At 44.2% G+C, this 8,550-nt stretch overlaps 1 protein-coding gene across 1 annotated transcript in view; it reads left to right on the plus strand.

Annotated features, from left to right (window-relative positions):
• Positions 1–313: 313 nt before the first annotated feature.
• The window catches only part of kcnj6 (potassium inwardly rectifying channel subfamily J member 6), a 29,833-nt gene continuing 21,596 nt past the window's right edge, over positions 314–8,550 (plus strand). The window contains exon 1 of the mRNA XM_027017009.2: positions 314–544. The gene's annotated coding sequence lies outside the window, so the exon portion shown is untranslated. The remainder of the gene's footprint in view (positions 545–8,550) is intronic.

Below are 8,550 nucleotides of genomic sequence, written 5' to 3' on the forward strand. Positions count from 1 at the left end.
CTCTCTCTCTGTCTCTCTCTCTCCCTCTCTCTCTCACCCTCTCTCTCTCTCTCTCCCTCCCTCTCTCCCTCCCTCTCTCACCCTCTCTCTCTCCCTCCCTCTACCTCTTTCTCTCTCTCTCCCCCTCTCTCTCTCCCTCTCTCCCTCCCTCTCTCTCTCCCTCTCTCTCCCTCTTTCTCTCTCTCTCTCTCTCTCTCTCTCTCTCTCTCTCTCTCCCTCTCTCTCTCCCTCCCCCTCTCTCTCTCCCTCCCCCCCCCTCTCTCTCTCTCTCTCTCTCTCTCTCTCTCATACTCCTCCTTCTTTGCCTCCTCTCTCCCCTCCAGTCTCACTCTCATACTTTCGCTCGCTCATAGCCCCCTCTCTCCGGTTCGGATCAACATAAGAGAAGGTGACGGGATGAGGAGACATGGATTTTGCCGTGAGATGCGGGGGGAAAGGTGAAATTAACAACGCGTCGTTATTTACGATCCGTCAACCCGCTGAAGACCCCGAGTAAAGCACGACAGGGGATGAAGAATGAGTGAGCGCGGTGTTTGGTAAAGAGGTATGTAAGACCGCTTTTCTGTCGTCTCCATCTCGCCGCAGATGTATTTCGAGCCCCTTCGTGTAGTCAGATGGACTGTAAAGAGGAGTTCGGCTCTAAGTGGGGGTGTCTGTTACATAAGGTTGGCATGGCTTACAGCTACAGTTGACTCAAACAGAAAAAAATAAACCGCGGAGTCTGGTAATGTAAGAATTCGTCGTTGTCTATCATATTACACAGGACGCAAGCAACAGTCGAATATTCTAGAGTTGGGAATGTAAGAGCCCATTAAAACATACCAAGTAGGCAATTTTCTTTTTTTCATTACCAGTACGCCATATGCATACGGAGGCCTCATATGGTTATTTTCCTTAGGCAGGCTCTCGTTAACACAATATTGCATTATAGGCTACAGGGGATTTCGAATCTAACCTGTAGTCTAGATCATATCACCGCTTTGTGTTAAACAAGCCATGGGTGAACTCTCGTATTGTTCGTAGACTTCTATGAGCACTGTAAGAGTTATTTCGACACATGTATGGTGTGTTGATGTGACTTATTTGGGAAAAAAAAATATTTTTATGCATGTGCGTGCCTTTCTGTAAATACATTCAGTTAAAATAGTTAATCTTGTGGTCCTCTCTGGGCAGTAACAATCCTGACATAACATAGTTTATGGGTCCAAGGATGTATAAATGCCCTGTTTCTTTACCATCAGGTTGCCCTACTTTACCCTTTTTGTAGGGGAGCCTATTGGTGAACACACTTAACGATTTGGGCCAACGCACTTAAAATTTGGCAGGTTAACCGACAATTTGAAAGTGTACCTATTCTGTTCTGGATATGAGCTCCTTCCGTCTCCATGGCGACCCAACAATCTCTCATTCAAAACCACGGAGATCGCGCGCGAGCCTCTCGTTCGGAGTGGAATCGATTCGATGTTGGGACGAAGCGAGTGGCGTGCGAGGGCAAGCCTAAAAACTAGCGCAGAAAGGACACAGATACGCGGCTCTGGAGGCAGAGAAGCACGAACTCCAGAGAGTCCCCAAAACACTGAGGTTTATATCTGAGAGTTTTGTCTAAATTAATTTCAAACATGACCATCGGCGTTCTCCTCAGTTGTCTATTAAATGATACTGGCATTGATCTGTTTTAAATCAATGCCAGTTTCATATAATAGAGAACCCAGGAGAAAGCCGATGAAGAAATACAAAACATGAAACGCACAATATAGAAATGGAAGAGTAGAAGAGTATGGCCTTGTCTAACTTTTCGCTGTACCCCGAAACCTCTCAGCATCATCAGGAACACTTTTGCCGGATTCGGTGCGATTTCTGGCTGGACCCTTTTATGCAGTTTTGTTAAATGAATAATCGACTTCGTCGATATACGTCAATACCCATAACAATGGATGTTGATAGCCATTATCTATACTATAAATGTCAGAACCAGTTTATAACCTACAGCTTCTTGCCATTGAATATTTTCAGCACCACGGAGAGCGCATAATAAAGTTTGTTGCGGGACACAGGGTTCATCCTGAATTATTCCGTTTTAGCCTTGTATCGAGTAATCGCTCCATGACAGTGTCGACTTGTCAGATCAAGTTTGACTTCCTCTTGGCCGTCTTAAAAAGAACCGTATCTAGACAATATGTTGTTTACAATTATACGGTCGTTACAGTTGCTACAAGGTCCGAATTTAACCGCCAGTTGCTTCTTTTGGACTTTAAAGTTTTTCCGTGTTCCCTGTTTTTCCCTGGGTATAAAACATTACGTAGAGATCCTTCCAGTATTTCCTCTTGTATCTAAAATTAATTATATCCAGGCTTTATTTTTGCCAATGGCTTCCATTGCCATAACTATCTCCATTGGGCATAACCATCTCGCAATGAAATTAACAGAAATTTGTGTCATACGTATCTAGCCTATAGCTCCTCGATAAACAAGTAGGTATGCTAGGCTAGCTACAATTTAAATTACAATAATATTTACAAAGAATAGCCACAAATCTTCAGTCAGTAAGGTATACAAGAAACCCCACAGCAACTGTTTAGCCTATTGGGGTTTTCAAAGCGCTCTGCAAATGCTGAACTGACCCTCAGAGAAGGCTGTCGAACGTGTTGGGTTGTTCTTTCCAGCAGTGGGCAGTTTTTTAGGTATTTCAGGATCACTAAGCAATAAAACGATGAAGAGAGTTTAACACTGTAAATCGCTGAACGCTACTTCACACTGCACATTGTGCATCTGCCATTGTGAGGGCTTGACGGATCGAGCTGTGTGTTTCCATGGAGATGGTGGCTGCCTGGCTCATGTTCCCCGGCGAAGGAGAGAATTTTCCGTACAGCAAACGCAACACAGGAGACATATTGGAATATTAAATCTGCTGAGTTCATTAAAGGTGACTGAGATATTTATGGTCGCTGGTGAGGGACTGATCGCGGCATTTTCGATCTTACGTGCGCTAGTTGACGTATTTTAGGTTTCTTATAAACACAACTATTTGTGTTCGATTTGCAGATATTATCCCTGGAGCTGATTAGTTTAACACGTAAAATAGTTCCGGAGTAGCCTAAATGGTCAGAACCATGATCAATTTCATATTCATATTAAAGTATCTTTTGGCGCACAGTTTCTGGTAGACAATTGCACTCAGTATATCTAAAGTCATATTTGCTGGAGATTGAAGTTAATAACAGATAAACATTTGTTGCAAAAACGACAGCCTGGTGTTGACATGGAAAACAGATTGCTCAATGATACACTGTCTAAAAACAGATTCCTTCTCCAGCCCACTATGCAGCTGAACAGGGCAGCACGTCGTGCTCTTAAGTAGAATACCACAGAGTTTGAGACAGGTTTAATATTTAATATTTAACACAGCCACCGCTCACAGTGACCCACTGAGAGAGAGAGAGAGAGAGAGAGAGAGAGAGAGAGAGAGAGAGAGAGAGAGAGAGAGAGAGAGAGAGAGAGAGAGAGAGAGAGAGAGAGAGAGAGAGAGAGAGAGAAGCATTTGCTTTAGAATCAACGTTTACATTTTGGAAATAAAAAAATAAAAGGATCGCCTTTTATCACAAATCACCCTAAAGCCCAAAAATGATTACTGAAGAATTTCCGCGGAGCTGCTCGCACTGTTCCCGTTTCAGTAATCGTGCTGCGGTAACGACACGTTGCGTGTCAGTGGGTTAGTACTCGCGCAGAGCGACTGAGCTGTGTCAGCTCTCCGCGTGTAACCGAGGCCTAATTGTCATGTCTCGCTGACTCTCCTCACACGTGGCATGCCTGACCCCCACCCCCCCCCCCCCGCGACCACCACCCTCACGGCCGGCTGGAGCCCCTCTCCCGCGCTGACTTGTGACGGGCTTTAACTGGCGTATTTCAGCTCCGCCTGGCTCCTCTCGACACTTCCAATCTCTTTCTGCTGAGTCAAGCAGCTCAGCTCAGGCGAGCAGCGGAGACTAAATTACCTGGTGGTCGTTCCGTTGCCTGATTTTCGGCGCCCTGATGGATGGAGGCTTGGAGGAAAAAGGGTGATTTTACAGGAGTGATCGTTTGCGTCGAGCTGCTGTTTCTTATGAAACGGATGATGTTTCTCTTCGGAGATTCTTTCCGCTTGTAATTACCGCACACAGCTCAGAGGGGTTGTCCTGCTACTCCCAGCTGGGATGGGGGACGAGGTCAGGCTGACAGCACCTATCAGACATGCGGAGCAGGTGTGCTCAGGTGTGTGTATTGTTTAGGGGGTTGTGTGTGAAACTGGTTGGGGGGGAGGGTGTATGTGTGCTAACCATCTCCTGGTGCTGAGGGAGCAGTCTATGTGTTTACATAAGGATTAGTAGTTTTCAGCATTCACAAACATCAAACACACAGAAAAAAAAAGTACACTTAGATTGACACCATGTAATGTCTTATTAGATTCTTTAAGCTCTCCTCTGAGACCTGTAAGGTGTGTGTTTGTGTGTCTGTGTTTCTATTTGACTCTCTTTAAACTGTCCTTTGGTTGTCCATGCATGTATTGCTATTGGATGGGTATGCTAAATGCACTGAAAGCCATTTCATTGTTCAGGCCAAAGTTCAATGTCTGAAATCAGACATGTCTGACAGCAATAAATCGCTCACTAAAATCCCTTTGCTATTAGCTCCTAAACCTTGGCACAAAATAATGATTATTTTAAATATGGCATTTAATTTAGGTGAAGGAAAGGTCAAATATCTAGGCTTTCTAAAACCTTGTAATTACAGGCTTAGTAACTTTATTATTTCATTTATTAATTTTTTTAGTAACTTCATTCATTGTCAATGTGCATTATCATATTTAATTACTTGTAATGTGCTTTTTAGTTTAATATTTACTTGCCTACTGCATTGCATTGTACTGTAATGATTTGCTATATTGCTATATTATTTATGGAGTATTGTCTCATTTAGATTATGGGGGGAAATTCTTTTACATTTTCTGATCTAATTAGATTAAGGGATAACCTTCAAGACTGACCCATATTTAAGAGTTACTAGTCAGAGGTTTTATGCTATAATATACTGCATGTTTTGTAATTATTCCATGTATAGTATACACTTCATTAAACATAAATGAGACTAGGTGGTTATTCTTATTATATTGGTGCACTTTTGAAATAGACTTGTAACCAATTGATGTAGGATGAGGCTCTGATTTAGGATATAAATTCATTTAGGTTATCTGTGTACTTGTTAATCATTTTTCCTTCTGCTGTTTGCACATTTTCATAAGTCACTTCTGTTGAATAGCTACAAGTCAATGTATTTGTGCTTGTTCTTTCACCATTGGTTGTTGTCGCTTACTGTTGTCACAGTGTGAACAGCTGTTCCCATCAGCAGGGCTCGCAAAGTAAAGAGAGAAGGTTGTAATAAAGACTGGACATGCGGACATGGACAGACTATGTGGAATGTGGGATTGGACCCTGGTCGTTTCCATGTAGAAGGAGCCCGTGATTCTGCTTAAAAAAACCCCAAAACAAAACATCTCAACATAAACAGAATCCCATCATGACCTGGTGAACAGCTGACAGTTAAATACACCCGGGTGTCCCCTGTGTGCATGCATGCGTGTAAGTGTGTGTCTGGGCATGTTTATGTGTTTATTGATTTTGACTGAATGTGTATAAACATAATCAGACCTTAGATCAGAGAGGAAATGAAGTCGTAACTTGGCACTTCATTACATATTGTTTATTAGAACTTCTTTTATGATTGAAAGGCACTATTAATCACAGAGCTTTTCCTTTCCTGTGTATACACACTCAGCAGAAGGCTTGAATTCCATGCAGATGAGGGAAGAGCTGTCCATCACTGTTCCACCAAAGGTTCAGATTAAACATAGACATTTGCAATAACTCACACACACACACACACACACACACACACACGCGCACACGCGCACACGCGCACACGCGCACACGCACGCACGCACGCACACACGCTCACACGCACACACGCACACACGCACACGCACACGCACACGCACACGCACACGCACACACACACATACACACACACACACACACTCACACACACGCACACACGCACACACGCACACACGCGCACGCACGCACGCACGCACACACGCACACACGCACACACACACACACACACACATTTGCTCTCAGCACTCACATATACTGCAATTCTGCTAAAAACAAGTGCACTGAGATTTGAAGCTAGGAAGTGTGTATGACTGGATGTTTGGAGGATGTATGGCAAGGTGTTGCTGCATATTTGAAGAGTGTGGGATATGGAATGAGTGTGGGATTGGGAGGTGTGGGGTAAGGAATGGCTGTGGGTTTGAGATGTGTTATGTAGGGAATGGCTTTCGTTTTGGTGCTGAGTGTTGGGACACTGTGGAGAGCAGGCTGCAATAACACACACAATTTAACTGATGGTGTGTTCAACATGCTGCCTCTCTTCCAGTGACCGTCATTAGTGCAGCCCAAATAACGGCCCTCAGTAGGCTTCCTGCAATCCACTGCTACACTGCATGACTCTGCCTTTCTTTAGCTGTTTAACACTACCTTTAAAATACAGAAGACTCATGAATCACCACACACAGTGTGCAGAAGAAACACCAACCTAAACACTGCCTTCCACAGCCAGCACACAAAACAAACATGAAGGTGCATGTTACAAGGAAGCCCGCAAATGCCAAAAGCATCCTCCCATAAAGGGGAGCATCCTCCCTGTCTCTCTCTTCCTTCAGCAAACTGCGTCGTGTTGGGATTAGGGGCACTGTCCTCCCATGTGCAAATCGGGAGAGAGAGTGGCCGTAGTCACAGAGGTGTTGTCCACGGAGGTGTTCTTTATGGAGGCTCGCTCCATGGAGGAGGCCCCGAGCAGAGGCGCCACAAGCCAGCTTTCTCCCGCACTGCTCCTCGACCGAATCGATACATGCCACCAGAATGAACGGCGAGCCTTTTAAGATGTGCAGAGAAAGGAGCAGGGCATCTTTCACAGTTCTTCATCCACTCTTGGGTGTTAATATAAAAAGCAACACATTGTGTGTGCTTTTGTTATTTGTGCTGGAATTTCTAAAAAGCTCCAATTTTGGATTCCTGAAGTATCGCTGAACTGTGGAGCCTAAAAGTGGTGGTATTCCAGAGTCAAGGTCATATTTAATCTGAACAATCATTTAATAAATCGTCAGTTTAAAAAAAAAAAAAAAAAAACTAGAAAATACCTAAGAACTAAGAGACCAAAGATATGTGTGCATATAATATAATGATAATGAAAATCATGTGGTCATGATCTTAGATAAGATGGGCGTTATGTAAGATTATTGGGTATCTGGTCAATCTAATGAAATGGGAATCCAGGAAATTTACAGGATTTTATGCCTGAAATCTATTATAAGATGACTGCAGCTCTGATCCTTCTCTCTCTTTCTCCCTCTCTATCTCTCTTTCTCCCTCTCTCTCTCTCTCTTTCTCCCTCTCTCTCTCTTTCTCCATCTCTTTGCTGACTGTTCTCACACATATGGCAATGGGGCGACTGTAGGTGCGAATGACACATTATCTCTGTTAGAGAGTGTAATTACTGCTGTTTTGCGGGCTGCCGTGATTTCTGATTCACTGCAGCACCAAAACTGGCAACAGCCCTCCACATGGGGGAGGTGACGGGATGTTTCAAGTCTGTCATTTTGTTCTACCCAATCGCGCGACGGAACAGGGCCCGGCCGGAACCAGCGGTCAGAGTCTGGCGCTGTCCCTCATATGGAAGCAATTAAATTGCTCGGTGTTTAACTCCAAACTGAGCGCGACTTAATTCCAGCTGTCACCGGTGAAAAGGTCAACTGAAAATTGAATTTTAAGGAACACACTCAAATAAATTGAAGCTGAAATTAGAATGATTTCACTCATAATGCATGTCAAAAAGAGAAGGTACTTCTGCAGGGTGCTTTGGGCTCTTATTATTGGGAATCAGGGGCTCAGTGAAATAGAGCCGGTTGCAGACTTCACCTCTCCCTGTGACCTTGTGTGCAGCATCACCTGGACCTCTCTTCCCCTCAGAAGGATGAGACACTGCTACAATCTATAAAGCTGTCACTGGACTTTAATCATTATACCGCTTGCCTTTTTACAGAATGTCACCTTAAATCTATAATCTCCGTCTCCAGTCTTCACTATGCTTTACCATGAGGCAAACATTTTCCTCCAAGCTCATCGAAGCTCCTCCAGGAGCAGAGGAAGGCAGAACAATTTGTGGTTCTGAATTTCAATTGTTACTTGAGGCAGGCATTTGAGCTTCCTGCATGGGTTAAAGATAAATGTAGATATGTGGATATCCTACTGAAGCCCTGCTGCCAGAGCTCCCTCTCAAAAGAGGCTTTAACCTGAAGGGATCTGCCTGGTTTACAGAGCCAATAAACTGTGGGCCAAGACACATGAGGAGAGCTCCTGGAATGAAGTAGATTTGTAGAGTTTATGTGTGTGTGTGTGTGTGTGTGTGCGTGTGTGTGCGTGTGTGCGTGCGTGCGTGCGTGCGTGCGTGCGTGCG

The sequence above is a fragment of the Electrophorus electricus genome, chromosome 17, assembly GCF_013358815.1.
Source record: "Electrophorus electricus isolate fEleEle1 chromosome 17, fEleEle1.pri, whole genome shotgun sequence".
Classification (NCBI taxonomy): domain Eukaryota; kingdom Metazoa; phylum Chordata; class Actinopteri; order Gymnotiformes; family Gymnotidae; genus Electrophorus; species Electrophorus electricus.